The sequence below is a fragment of the Ursus arctos genome, unplaced genomic scaffold (genome assembly GCF_023065955.2).
Source record: "Ursus arctos isolate Adak ecotype North America unplaced genomic scaffold, UrsArc2.0 scaffold_15, whole genome shotgun sequence".
In the NCBI taxonomy this organism is placed as follows: domain Eukaryota; kingdom Metazoa; phylum Chordata; class Mammalia; order Carnivora; family Ursidae; genus Ursus; species Ursus arctos.
This window is the reverse complement of record NW_026622819.1, coordinates 27,211,175-27,226,707: the sequence shown is the minus strand read 5'-3', so window position 1 is coordinate 27,226,707 and position 15,533 is coordinate 27,211,175.

Genomic DNA, 15,533 nt, shown 5'->3' with positions numbered 1-15,533 from the left:
AGTTATTTTGAAGAGTTCACCTCCAATCTCTGAACATACACACTAGAGAGCTTCATAAGAATCGCAATCTTGTTTGGTTTTCTGTGTATCCCTAGTACTTACTTATACCTTGCTCATCAAAGTAGGCATTGAAGAATTATTTATTTAATCTAGGAGTTGGCGAACTATGGCCAAAGGGCAAAATCTGGCCCACCCTCTATTCTTGGAAATAAAGTTTTCTTGGAACACAGTTACAGCAGAGATGAGGCTCCACAGCAGAAACCGTAGGGCACACAAAATGTAAAGTCCTTACTCTCTGGTCCTTCACAAAAAAAAACTGTGGATCCCTTGTTTATTGGATAAAACAGTTATTTTCTCAGTGTGTTTTTAATAGGATTATAGTTGTGAAAATGGGATAGCCACACAACATTTCAGGAACACGCAGTGTTTGCGAGCCCCACTGGTACTTACCTATACATATGGAGCAGAAGCTTGGGACAATGGCCAAGATAATTCAGACGTTCCCTACATTGTCTGCCAATCAAAACTGCTCCCAACATGGCCCCTGGGTTAAAGTAGTCATATTTGTTAAGTCTAACCGACTTCCTGGTAATTGTGTCTTTTTCTTTAAACCACTATTAGTATTCAAATGAAGGTGCAGGTTGATAGCAATCCTGTTATCAACAGACAGACGATGTTTTCCTTCCGAAATGAAACACAGAGATCTGCTCAGGTCTTCCACTTGCTAATCACCTGGATTCGAGCTCTAAAACACCACACAACTCTCTTTAGAAAAAAGCCATAAGACTGAAATTACAAAGTGATGAGTACTGAGATGCCGAGTGGACGGCCAGTAGTGAACTTCTGTTTGATTCACAGACATTGGGTAGATACTGGTCCTACAGGGCTGTAAAAATGGCTGAATTAGCAAAAATGAACAACACCGCTGAAGCGTACAACAGAGTCTTTGATGGCGGCACGAGTTCACTTATGTCATCATTACAGTTATTGCGACAATCTCATAAAATGAGAAAAGAAGAAGCGGGGCATCTGTACCAATCTCTGGAAGCCTGTCTTCATTGTCAAGGCAGATCCAGGGACAGAGGTAGGGTGCCCTGTCCATAAGATCGCATCCTGCACTGCAAGCTCAAGGGACATTCAGAGGAAGAAGCCAACTGCACGGACATAGTCTGTCTCCTCCATCTGCTGAGGTTTTCTTTTGGCATTTTTTTAAAAAGATTTTATTTATTTATTTGACAGAGACAGCCAGCGAGAGAGGGAACACAAGCAGGGGGAGTGGGAGAGGAAGAAGCAGGCTCCCAGGGGAGGAGCCTGATGTGGGACTCGATCCCAGAACGCCGGGATCACGCCCTGGGCCGAAGGCAGACGCTTAACAACTGCGCCACCCAGGCGCCCCTCTTTTGGCATTTTCAAACATATTTCAAAGAGTGATAACTTTGTGCATCAGATAATAATTTGTGCCCTCATTTCTAATCTTGTCTTGAAAGCTTGGTTAGAAAATCATGAGTCTGATTCATAAAAATTGGTATGTTTTTGCATTGAGCTGAATATCCTTTCAAGGAAGATATAATTATAAATTCCCATAAACTAAGTAAGTGTTAGAGAAGGAATCACGAATTATATCTTTCCACCAACACAGGTCTCATGAATTGCTCAGATTTTCACTCCATGAGCGAGTAATTGGGTTGTGTCTCTTTAAATTCTCTTGTTTATCATTTTAGTGGACTATCATTTTGATTGTATCTCTTTCCTTTAGTTGTGAAGATGTAAAAGAACAAAGCCAAGACACAATATTTTGGTACAGCATGTGCTAGTTTGCTCAGGGGATTTCCACTGGTGTACTTACTCTTTTTGGGTGGGGCAGGAGATGCCGAAGGACCTAGAGAGAAACCTAGATATAGTGTGGGGAGCTCAAAGAAAAGAGAAGCCTCTCTAGTCCTTCTAGAGATTCTGGGAGAGCAATGGCGCCTTCTCTACTTTATTCACCTAGGTCTTCCCAGGCCTTTGGAAACTTAGGAAGAAGTTGCTTCCACCTGCTGCCCCAGATGGGAGACATTCACTATGTTGCTTTGTCATTACTCTGTGAAAGAAGTGGAGAGCTAAGGAAAGCAGATCAGGAGAGATGCTCAGGACACCTGAGTCTTCACCTGCAAAGTCAGGACCCCAGCAGTGGACTGAGGACAAAGCAGATCCTGATTGCAGCACACGTCCACCCTTCTCTGCTCCCATCATTTCCTTCCATCACTACCTTCTCTCTTCCCTCTCTTATATGGTGTCTTCTTTTAGTCTCATGCGTTCCTATGATGTGGTGAATCATAGAAAAGGAAAGGCATTTTATTGTTCTCATATACAAGCAGAACACAATGACCTTGTAAGACTCCCAGTATCAATTGGTCACAACTTTCTTTTCTTCCTTTGTGTGTGTGTGTGTGTGTGTGTGTGTGTGTGTGTGATCATTCAGACTATTTATTAAACAGAGAAAGCAAGAATGATTTTCCTTTATTTTCCTACTGTAATAAGTTATGTGTATAACTTTGTATATAACAAGTAGAGTCTTGAAGAGCTCCGACAACTCACCTTTTAGCCAGATTGGAGATTACTGGATAGTGGGGTTAGAAGAGTGTGTGCACCTTTTACTTGATTGTTTGTTGTTTGTTTTCTTGGTAAAAATCCCCTCCAGGAAGCCCTAGGTTTTCTCTCTTTGTCCCAGTCTGTAAGGACAAAGATTTTCCTGGGCAAATTCAGGCTGAGAATCTCATTACTAATCCTCACTCTCTGAACTCATCTCTTAGGACCAGAAATTTCATTTCCATCCCTGACAGCAAACCTAAATGTAGTGTGCCAGGCACCGATGCGCTATCTTTTTCAGCACCCTTGGGAAACACACTGTTTCAAGACAAAAGCACTTCTCAGAGTCAGTTTTTGTATGAAGTTTATAAAATAGCTGTTAACATTTAGTAATTTGTCTCAAATGAGAAAGATTTAAAACTACTCACCTTGTGATTGGATATTGAAGGACAATAAAAGGGAACAGCAGTTATAATGCTAACAATAAGCAGTAGATGTTGCTATAGGAATATCCCGGGCAAAATCTGATGTTTAAAAAATACTCAGAAAGTTCCAAAACACGTTCTATGAAATCGGTTAAAGTGCGCTTCTCCCCCTGTTCTTACCTTCCTTAATTAACAGTAAGATGTTATCCATAAGATGGGAAACAGTCTTGGGCACCTGCCTTCTCCTCGAAGAAAGATATCCAGGCCAGCTCAGTGGAGTGACGGGGGACCCCCAGGAACTATGAAGAAAAAGAGGAAAACCCCCTGGGGTGTCAAGTAGGTGAGGATGACTGTAGGGAGACCTAATCTTGCTCTAGTCCTAAATGAATTGTCTTTAGCATTTTATCGGTGTGTGCTGAGTCAGTCCCTAGGGCTCTAAGGGGGAGTCCCAACATCGTGAAGTTTCATTTCCAGGAGCACAGCGTTTTCCTTGTTGTGGCTCTTCTTTCATTTCCCTTTCCTCCTTACCCTGTGTCTTCAGCCTGTACCTTGCTGTCATGTCATGCAACGAGTTCGTTCTGAGCGGAGTTTGAAATGTCAGAGCTGTGTCGCCCTGACAAGGTTTTAGTCTCTGTCTTTGGGTACAACCAAAACGGAGCCTTTGAGTGCCCGTTTTTCACTCTTTGCTAAAGACATGTCTGCCAGAGGGTGTTTTGATGTCAATACATGCTCAAATTTTGATAAAAACGTGAACCGGAGTGTCAATCCTCGGGGAAAGTGGTACCCAATGGCTGCGGATCCTGGTGCTTCTGTGGGCAGCCGGGGCAAGGTGTGGGTCTGTCTCTCCCTTCGGGCCCTTCCCGACTGACAGGTCACAGAAGGCTCCTGCTCACAGCTCTAGGGGCAATGCCTTGTAGTGTTTTGCAGAAAAGTCTGGATTAAGTGACACCATCCTGGGCCCTGGCCTGTGACTCTCTCTGTACAGCGGTCCTTGCAGGGAAGGTCCTATGTGCCTGCAGAACACTTTCCAAGGGCCTGCAGTGCCGACTGCCACGCCTGTATCCAAATCCAGACAACTGGGAAAACTGGTAAGGGCCCTCAATTCTACTTCTCAGGCTTCCCTGCCCTCTCAGAACCCAGCACCTGTGCAAATTAAGTCCCCAAGACCAGCACTGGCGTCTGATCATTTCCTAAGCTAAATACCCACATAAGCAAAGTCAACATGAAAAGTGACCCTGAGTGATATTGTTCACGGAAATGCCACATAGAGTGGGCAGGTGTTCGTGGAAAAGAAGGAGCAAGGCGTCTGTCTGTTGGCAGATTATATGAGACTGCACTACATATTTAAGATACAACAGTTTCTTCCAGATACTTCTCAAGAAAATAAATAAGTACTGCCTACTATGCTTACAGATATGTAAACTTTGATGCTTTTAGGGATCAGTCTCAGGAGACTGTGGAATTTTCTATAGGACTTTTGTTTGTTTCTGTGTGTATTCGTTGGGCTATTCTGCTGAAACAAGGGGACTTGGAAATACAGTGGCTCTAACAAAGGTGCAGATGCTCTCTCAGAGGAGCTGCTCCACGGCAGTTAGGCAGCTTCGTGCGTTCATTCAGTTAGGCACCCCGCCTACTCTTTCAATTACTAGGATGTTGCTCTTGTCTGTGTATTTAAGGTCAGCTGACCAGCACCGTGATCTTATTCCAGCCTTTGGGAAGCAGATACATCAAGAAAGTGAAGAGGAATCAGCGTCCTTTTTAAGAACTTGATCTGGAAATTGCATGTATGACTTCTAGTCTTGTCTTACTGGCTAGAAAATAGTCACCACGGCCGCTTTAGCTGCAAGAGAGAAAGGAAAATGTAGTCTGAAAAGCAGTAACTGTGCCTACAACTTAAATTGGAAAATCTATTAGTAGGAGGAAGAAGGGGAGAATGAATGTTGGGGAGAGGAAATGGATTCTGCAAGGGTTGTATCCTCAGCAGTTATGCACAAGTACGTATCACGAAGAACACAGGCAGAAGTAGTCACTCCATCTGCGGGACGAGAGAGGAGGCATTGATCTCGGGATTAAAGAATGCGAAGTGGTTTATCAGGCGAATGGACCTAGATCTGGGCAGGATGGAGTTTGCACTTGCCCCCTGCGGAAGTAAGACTTTTAATATTCATATCAGGCCCATTTTCTCGAATCTCAGGTCTCTGATCCCAAGGGGCTTTAATGAAAATTAAAACTGTAAAGCTAGGGTTCCAAATTTGGGTACTCCATGCATCTCTTGAAATTCTAAGCAATATATGAGGATAAAAGGTTTTTTCTTTTATTAGAACCTCAGAAAGGACTGTGACACAAAATTTTAAAATCCAGTACATTGACCCAGGGGGGACACCATGACAAAGTAGCCGAGCTGTCCTCAGGGGGACCATGGACCAGTAGAGACGCAGGCAGCTGGGTCTGAGACTCCTGATTTGAGTTTCCTGGCTATTTCTCTCACGTCAGTCTTGGCAGGTGAGGGGAGGTATGTCTAACAGTACAAACATTGAATATTTGTCCTGGCTCTACCTTCCCTACTCTGGAGCAGATAAGGCTGTCCTTTCTTATTCTACCCCCACTGACTGGAAGGGGGTTGGCCTTACTCCTGGGGAGGCCCCTCACCATTTTCTTCTGTCCAGGCCCTGCTTGTGGACTTTCCAAAGCAACCGTTTTCCTCTCTACAAACAGCACCGTCTATTCCCTAACTTCAGCCCGAGTTGTGTGTTTTCTCAGCTAAACTCTCTTCCATTACTAGAAGCAGCAAGGAGGGGATTTATTTTGGGTAAGTGCAGAATAATAAAGGTGGCAGGGGCAAGCAGGGAACTTCAGACTTTCTACCAGCGGACATCTTGTACTTGTGTTTTCACTGAAAGGACTCAATTTTTGCAGTTTATTATGAGAAGCTGAATTTTGCCTGCGCTGGTTACTTTACAATGTCTTTCAGAAAGGCAAAATCCCATTTTAAGTAAAATCTTAGGTGTTCTGGGCAGTGTTTTGTGCCCAGATTTTCACAGTGTCTTTCATCAAGGCCTTAAGGGCCACCAGAGGATGTAGGAAGGAAGAGGAGGAAGCTGAGCCAGCGTGTGGTGGGTCTAGCTCCTGCATGGTGATATTTGGGAAATATTAACCACTGTCTCCTCCCTGCTCCTACCCATGGGGTTTCCTTCCCTTTTTGGCTCTTCGCATCCCCCACTCCTCATACAAGAGCGAGACATTCTGAACTCTTCACTCAGGGAAAAAAGGTGCCAGTTGAAAACATTTAAGAAGAGCATCTCTTCCTGGGTTTTGAATTCAAAAGTCTGAGCTTTGGAGGTAGTAAAAGAGAAGAGGGGTTGGGGCGCCTGGGTGGCACAGCGGTTGGGCGTCTGCCTTCGGCTCAGGGCGTGATCCTGGCGTTATGGGATAGAGCCCCACATCAGGCTCCTCCGATATGAGCCTGCTTCTTCCTCTCCCACTCTCCCTGCTTGTGTTCCCTCTCTGGCTGGCTGTCTCTATCTCTGTCAAATAAATAAATAAAATCTTAAAAAAAAAAAAAAAGAGAAGAGGGGCATAAATAGGGTCACAAAGGAGAGGATTCTCAACTCCTCTGCCCCCTCAAATACCACTCTTTCCGTCCCTCAGTCTAGATGAGTATCCACATTGAGGGAGAGGAGAATGGAGAGAGAGGGTGGGGAAAGAGGGCATATTCCTAGGTCGACAGGGAGCACCTGGGAGAGCTCAGGTGGGAAGGAATGGAGCCCACAGCTGCAAACCATATGCCAACACTTGGGATCTCCTTGCAAGGTGAGTCAGAGCCCCTTCTCTCCACTCTGGGGGACCCTACACAATGCCATAATTGAGGGCTCTGCCAGCCATCCTTCCCACAGGAAATGGTGAGGACTTCACTTCACCACAGTTGTCAACTTCCCCTCCAACTTCCCAAAGAGGACAATGCTCTAATATGATCTGGCTTTCCCTCCCAACAAAGTGTCATATAATTGCTAAGTCCTGGAGGAGAATGGCCATTCAGATGGGGCTAGAAATAGGGAAAAGAAAATCCCTCTCTCTTCTTATTCCCAACATGGACAGACTGTACTTGAGGGAGGGGCTGAAGGAACCAATGAGAGAATACTCTGAACCAGGAGAAAAGTAACCTTCCTCCTGCTTAAAATCTGTTTTATAATGTAGCTTTCTGTATAGGATTTTGTTTGGAAAAAAAATGAGATCTATTACGTAAAAATTAAAAATCTCTAGATTCTAGTGAATAGGGCATGGATTTGGAATCACACCTGGGCTGTAATTCTACTTCAGCAAATGCCTCTCATCAGCAAAATGGGGGAATAATATTTAATTCTGAGGGTCACTCTATGGTTGAAGTACATGCTTCAGTGCCTGTCACCTCAGTATTTGGTGCAGGCAAGCTTTCTCCACCATTTGCTTTCATCAAGAGGGTAAAAAAAGTGGCAGCTGGTGTACGATGTTAAACCATGTGTCTCTCCAGTCATTAGCTTTTACCCAGAAACCCTCCCCCAGGAGGTCTCTATTGGCCCCAAATGAAAATTGTGATACTAGAAAACAGAGACTTCACATTTCTGGCTTTCAATGTCAAAGCCACACTCTAAAAGGTAGAGGAAATTTAGAACAATTGTTTTTCAGGTAAGGCGTGTTCTCCTTTCCCTACCTCACCCGAAGCCAGTTCGATACACACACCCACTCCTACCCATGCCCCTCTCTCCCTCTCTTTCTCTCATAACTAGATAAAGAGCTTCTAACTGAGGAACGGGAGGGAAATCAGGAGTTAGAGTAGGAAAGAGAGAGTCGAGTGCTGGTGAGCACTCATGATGTGGACCCCAGCATCTTAACACCTCCCTGCACTAAGATATAAATCCAAGGTGAGGGAGAAGGTCCTAACATAGGTTTGGGGGATGAAAGAGTAGAGGGGACCTGCGCTTCACTTCTCACCAGCATGCTGGGAGGTAGCCATCCCACAGGTTTCCCTTAACCTCTAGGGCACTGGAGAGTAGAATAGAGATGGTACTACTGTACATGGTAATACTACACGGCCTGTATTACTATAGCCTTGTAGTTAAGTTTTTTAAAAAAGATTTATTTATTTATTTGAGACAGAGAGAAACAGAAAGAGAAAGAGAGAAAGAACAGGAGGGGGAAGGGGCAGAGGGAGAAGGAGAGAGAGAATCCCAAGCAGACTTCCTCCTGAACACAGAGCCCAATGCAGGGCTCAATCCCAGGACCCCGAGATCATGACCCAAGCTGAAATCAGGAGATAGCTGCTTTACCAACTGAGCCACCCAGGTTAAGTTTTGAAATCAGGAAGTATGAGTCCTCCAACTTTGTTCTTTTTCTCGAGAATGTTTTGGCTATTTTGGGTGCCTAGCATTTCTGTGAATTTTAGGATCAGGTTGCCAATTTCTGCATATAAGGTAGCTGGAATTTGATAGGGTTACATGAAATCTGAAAATTGGTTTTGGGAGTATTCATATATAAACAATATTAAGCCTTCCAATTCATCAATACAGGGCATTTTTCCATTTCTAAGGTTTTCACTAATTTCTTCAGCAATGTTTTATGGATTTCAGTTTTCACATCTCACATTCTATTTTGTTACATTTATTCCTAGATATTTTAATCCCTTTGCTGCTCCTGTAAAGGGTCTTGTCTTCTTAATTTCCTTTTCATATTATTTGCTCTGGTATAATAATACAGTTGCTTTTAGAATATGGATCTTATAGCCTATAATCTTTCTCATTTGTTCTAATAGCTTTTTTTTCCCTTATGGATTGATTAGTAATTTCTGTATATAAATCATGTCATTTTTGAAGAGGGGTAGTTTTCCTTCTTTCTTTCTGATCTGGAATACTTTTAATTCTTTTACTTGACTAAATCCCCTGGTTAGAGTTTCCAGCACAATGCTAAGTAGAACTGGTGAGAGAGGACACTCTTGTCTTGTTTCTGATCGTAGGGGGAAAACATTCAGCCATTTATCATTGAACATGATATCAGCTGTTGTTTTTTGTTAGTTGCCTCTTATCAGGTTGAGGAATTTCCTTCCTATCCCTACTTTGTCGAGTATTTTCATCATGAAAAGGTGGTGTATTTTGTCAAATGCTTTTTGCATCTATTGAGGTGATTATGTATGTTTTGTCTTTTATTTTACCAATAGGGTACATGACTTGTACTAATTTTCAGATGTTAAACCAACCTCTCTTCCTTGGTCATGACCTTGTTATGTTACTGGATTCAATTTTGCTAGTTGAGCATTTTTGCATCTGTGTTCATACAGGACATCGGTCTGTAGTTTTTTCTTGCGATGTCTTTATTTGGTTTTGGCACAGGGTAATACTGGCATCTTAGAATAAATTGGGAAGTTTCCCAAGCTCTTTTATATTTTGGAAGAATTTGTGAAGGATTAGCATTAGATCTTCTCTAAATGTTTGCTAGGATTTATCAGTGAAGCCACCCAGGCCTTTTCATTGTGGGAAGTTTTAAAATTACTAATTCAATCTCTTTATTTGTTTAAGGTTATTCAGATTTTCTATTTCTTTTTGAGTCAGTTTTGGTAGTTTGTGTCTTCCTGGGAATTTGTTTATCGCCTCAATTATCTAATTTGTTGTCAAACAGTTGTTGATAGTATTCCCTTAAAATCCTTTTTATTATTGTAAGAGATTATGATATATATATATATAATATATTATATATATATAATATATATATTATATATATATTATAATCTCCTCTTCCATTCCTGAATTTAGCAATTTGAATCTTTTTCTTTCTTAGTTTAAAGGCTTTTGTAAATTTTGTTGATCTCTTCAAATGTCTAATTAATCAAGGTATATATTTTTAAGAAAATCATGGAGAGAAGAGGGGAGGTCAATACCTTGTGAGTCTATCCCTTACAGTCCCATATCTGGTTAGGGAAAGTATTACTAACAAAAGAGTCATACTTTAGTATTTTAGTATGGTTAGCTAGAACGATAGTACAAATACAGGAAAAGATGACTCATAGTTCGGATGATGTGATTTAAAGAATTGTGTGCTGTTAGTGGGATTCCAATGAGACTGATTGAAAATCTCTTATTTCACATTGTGTGATAAGCTCACAGATATGTACAGAGCACAGAAATCTCTTGCTTTGAAACTGCATTTTATTTCATGGTAGCTGCAAGTGTAGTGGAAAGCATGTTTGACTAATAGGACATGAGGTGTTCTTTTTGGGTCTGAGAGATTGGACAAGATTAATGTGTGGCTGAATGAATGGTGGTTAGATGTTCAGAGTTTGACTCCTTCCAAGGTATATCGACTTTAAATTGTATTCTTTGGGGCAGATTGGTATAGCAGTTACTACAATGGGTTTGGAATCCTATAGATCTGTGCTCTTAACACAGCAGTGTGACCCTGGAGAGGGTATTCAACATCTCAAAGTCTGAGTTTCCTACTAAATAAGGTTGTTGTCATCATCAAATGAGATCAAACAAGATGTTCGGCATGTATTAACGGTGGTGGTGATGATAATGCTGGAGGGTAGTGAGCCCCATGAATATGCATTTACTCACTTGGCTCTTTCCAGAGATAATGCTAATTTCAAGCCTATTCAGAAGTGCCCTTCCCTCACTACAATGCAGCCCTTCAGTGGACTGCTTTTCACTGGTAGCTTTCTTACTATGAGCTGTATTTTTCTCTCCTACTTGGGCTTTTTCTCACTCACCACTCAGAACTTTCAGACTTTTCTTTTGATAAAAATTCTCAGGATTCCTTCTTTCCTCCCCTCCACCCCCAATTATGATTGTATCAATTCCTAATTAACTGCTGGAATTCATAAAGGATTCTTATTTTGCATCATTCATTCCCTCAATTGCTTCATAAACAAACATTTCTTGTAATTATAAAACATCTACCTAGAAAGTTGAGGGAAAGGGGTGGTTTCTTTTTTCAGTGTTAATCAGAGAAAGACTGAAAGTGATGCCTTATGACTAACATTTGAAGAAATGAGACGATTCGTGTTGATGAAGTCTTTGTCTGGAGTTGGTGGTTAGCATTTAGTATATACTTCTAACATCCTTTTCCATTATCTTGACTAAACTTTAAAATTTCATTTTCCAAGTGATGAAATTAAAAATTTCCAAATAACAATAATTTTAAATATTGCAAAATATACTTTTGGATTTCATTTTTCAGTTCATTTGGAAATGTGAAACCCAGTGATGAATTATCATTTTGTTGACCAAAAAGGAAAAAAAATAGTGCTATGCAGCAGTGAACAAAAATAGATGGGAACACAAGGTGGGTGTGGAAAAACACGACCGATGTCTATGTACAAGAAAACTGACCATGAAAAACATTTATCGTTATTATTATTTTTGCCAAGTGAAGGGAATATTTGTCTACCATAAAGTGTTGCAATAAATGCAAACTGTAGTGAGGACTGCTTACCTTACAGCCTCCTTTCATCAGTATGGTGAGTTTTTAATACCATTCCAGGGAGTGGGCAACTTTGTTTCTTCTTCCCTGGCCACCCATCTCCTCCATCCTCCTAGGAGCAGGTTAACTTGGGAGATAACACTCAAGGGCTGCCTCTATGTAGCAATAGACCAGAAGGCTGCAAAGGGAAAGGCTCAGTGAATTATGTGATCCCCGAAGATTAATTTGCCTGCTTTTATTTTAAATCACCTGACTCTGTGGATTTCATAGAATGAGTCCAGGTTTGCATGGAATCAAACAGAGGAAGCCAAGTAGCAAAATCAACTTCTGGTGCAGAAGACAACAGAAAAAGCAGATCTGAGAGCCCAGCCAGTAGTAATTGTCACCATTTGCCGAATATCTGTTATATGTCAGGTTCCTGCTAAATGCCTTAGGGTTCATCTCTTTGCAAAAACATTCTTTTATGCATTTTTAAAATTAGAAAACTGAGATTCAGAGGAGTGGCTTGCATAGCCAGGTTCTCTCTACCATTTCTATAAATTCTCTCTGATGTCATCTGTACCTCTCTAAGTTGGCTGAATAAGGGAAGCTTGAAAATTAAGTTAATTCATGGAGTAGTTTAGGCTCATTTTCTTTTTTAAAAATAATTAATTAATTAATTTGTTTATTTGAAAGAGAGAGAGAGAGACTGAGAACGGGCAGAGGGAGAGAATTTCCAAGCAGACTTCTGCTGAGCGTGGAGCCCGATGCAGAGTTCGAGCTCACCAGCCATGAGATCAGGACCTGAACTGAAACCAGGAGTGGGGCACTTAACCGATGGAGCCGCCCAGGTGACCCTAGCCTCATTTTCTTTTGCTGAAGTCAGTAGACATCAAGAATTGCTACTCGTGGGTTTGCAGAAAAGCCTTCACATACATGGAGAACGTTACTAAGACATACGAAAATCTCAAATCCTCCATGTTTTTATTCTTGCACCACCTCCCAGCCCTTTATAAAGTCTCTAAAATGGTTCTGCAGTGTCTCTCCCTGTTTTCCTGTTCCTGTTTAGTTAAGATCAATTCTCAATGAAAGCAAGCTGTAGTCCTTTCTAAAAAAGATTTATTTACTTATTTGAGAGAAAGAGAGAGAGAGTGGGGGGAGGGGCAGAGGGAGAGGAAGAAGGAAAATCTCAAGCAGGTTCCTCGCTGAGCACAGAGCTGCACACAGGGCTGGAGGAGGGGCTGGATCCCACAACCCTGAGATCATGACCTGAGCCAAAATCAAGAGTTGGCCGCTTAACTGACTGAGCCACCCAGGTGCCCCGAAAGCAAGCTGTAGTCTTAAATATGTTTTTGCCCGTCTTTCTTTCTCTTCGGTCCCTTTCCCCTTTTTCTTGGCGAATAACAAACAGCTGGCCTCATTCTGGTTGGCTACAGCTATTTCTGTCCTTGTTATCTTGTGGTGAGTTACTGTGCTAAGCAGTATCTTAACAATTGCAGGCAATCTTGCTGTGTCCCAGTGATTTACCAACATGCTTGCTGAACAACAAAAAAAGGTGCTCAGGTAGGAAATTTTAGAGAGATTAGGTTTTCCTGTTTACCTAGTGAAGGCAATAGTTCTATCTTGACACGCTGGCTTTTATTTTTGTGATGCATCCGAAGTTGATTTTGTTTTAGTCCCTTAGCAGTAGCTGTGTGCCGTAAGAGTGTTCAAATGAGTAGGATTTGATTTTTTTCCAGACAATAGAAACACAATAAAAATCTTAAGCCTATTTTGAAAGAAAGTTAAAAGGATCCCCCGCACCCCTGTTCTGCTTGGTTTCTGAAGCCCAGTTCATCCTAAATCCTTTTGTATCTATCAACCTGTTACTTTTTAAGCTGTTAGACAACTTATGGACTCAGTCAGCATTTCAGGCCAGAACCGTGTTGATATCAAATTTTGCTTACAGATACAAATTGTTCTTGAACAAATTGTGGGAACAAAGGGCTTTGCTTAATCTGACACTCTGCTTGTGGTTTACAGGTGTTAAAAACATTTTCCCCAATAAGGGAACACCCAAAATACATGTAATTAGCACTTTGGTAATTGTATAAAAATGAATGGATAGATGTTTTCTCTTCTGGATAATTCTGGATCTTATAAACACTAGACCCATCAAAATCTCATCTAGTGCCATTTTGAGTTGAGTTGTATTTCCATGTGTCCTCAGTAAAGAATATTTAACGTGCAACAATATTCAGTATCAAAAATGTGATATCCAGGCAACGTCTTACCTGATACTCCAAAAAAAAAAAAAAAAAAAAAGGAAAGAAAAAGAAAAAGAAAAACTTCCCAGATAATTTGATCAAGTCCTGCAAAGAGCTTTTTATTTCAGAGATTTAAAAAATTTTATTCAGATCTGAGTCATTATTCTAGTAAGATGAATTAAACTGGTCACTTAAAAGAAGGTAAGAATTGACTAAAGGAGCAGTTTGGTTCTTAAGGATGATTTTTAATGAATTAAGAACACTCAAGGATTAAAAAGAAGAACACAGAAAAAGATGTTGCTATCTGAACAGCATAGAAGAATAGGATTTTGTAGTAGTATTTTTTTGTAATTTACTCCGATCCGATTGAAGAGGCAATTCCATAATGATTTTAATTCATGTTCCTTCTCAGTAAGTGTTTCAGAGAAGACTTACATAATTGAAAATAGGTCAGCCAGTGTCAGTAAGTGATTTACAATTGTGCAGCACATTCTCATCAAAGTAGGTCAGGTCAGTGTCCTGCTAAGCACAATTCTACTTGTGTAAGGAGTTCAGCTCTCACAATACACATCTATGTATCATTTGAAAACAAGGAAGAAAAAAATTGAGGTTACAAAGCCCCCTCTTTCCAAAACAATGAAATATGAATTGCAATCCATTCAGTGGAATTGGGTAGAATTATAAGACTAGCCAGTCAGGCTCCAGGCCGGGATAGAAACAGACAATATCTGTTAAAAATTGCCTTTAAAGCAAGTTTCATTACTGTGGCATCAAGTATTTTAGAAGTCTAGCAAGTTAGGTAACCCAGAGGGATGTTTAATTAGTTGCTATCAATGCATAAAACACTTCTTAGGGCAACACATGGTTAAAAAAACACAAAGAAAGCTGAGAGGGTATAATTATGAGCACAACTTACTTGATGAGTCCTTACGATTGCTTTAGAACCAACAACATTAATATGTGAATTTGATGTTGTTCTTATTTACTGCAATTCAAAAATCTAGATGACATTAGTTGTAAGGTTCATTGTAATTTTAAGGATGTTAGCTCATGGGAAAAAAAGTCAACCTTATGAAAAATGTCCTTTGATCAGGAAACACTTTTGTCATCCTAGCCCCTGTAAACACGTGTCCTTGATATTGTAAACAATAAAATTATACTGCTTGGAGAATGTTATATTCCTTATTATTGTCCTTAATTCAGAAAAGATTCCTTATTAAGTCATACAAATGAGTATTTACCATGCCGTGAAGCTGAGTTGAGGGCACTCACAAGTTGCAAAACATGATTTGTGTGCCAAGTCTTCCGAGTCTTTTTTTTTCTTCTTCAGATTTTTATTTAAATTCTTGTTAGTTAACATCCAGTGTAATCTTGGTTTCAGGAGTAGAGTTCAGTGATTCATCACTTACATACAACACCCAGTGATCAACACAAGTGCCCTCCTTAATGCACATCACCCATCTAGCCCATCCCCCGGTGTATAATTCTTTTAATGCACCGTTGAATCCAATTTGCTAGGATCTTGTTGAGAATTTTTGCATCCATGTTCACTAGAGATATTGGCCTGTTATTCTTCTTTTAAGTGGGGTCTTTTTTTGGTTTTAGAATCAAGGTAATGCTGGCCTCATTGAATGAGTTTTTAAGTTTTCCTTCCATTTCTGTTTTTTGGAACAGTTTGAGAAGAATAGGTATTAACCCTTCTTTAAATGTATGGTAGAATTCCCCTGGGAAACCATCTGGCCCTGGAATTTTGTTTTTTGGGAGATTTTTGATTACTGTTTCAATTTCTTTGCTGGTTATGGGTCTGTTCAAATTTTCCATTTCTTACTGTTTCAACTTCAGTAGTTTGTAAGTTTCTAGGAATTTGTTC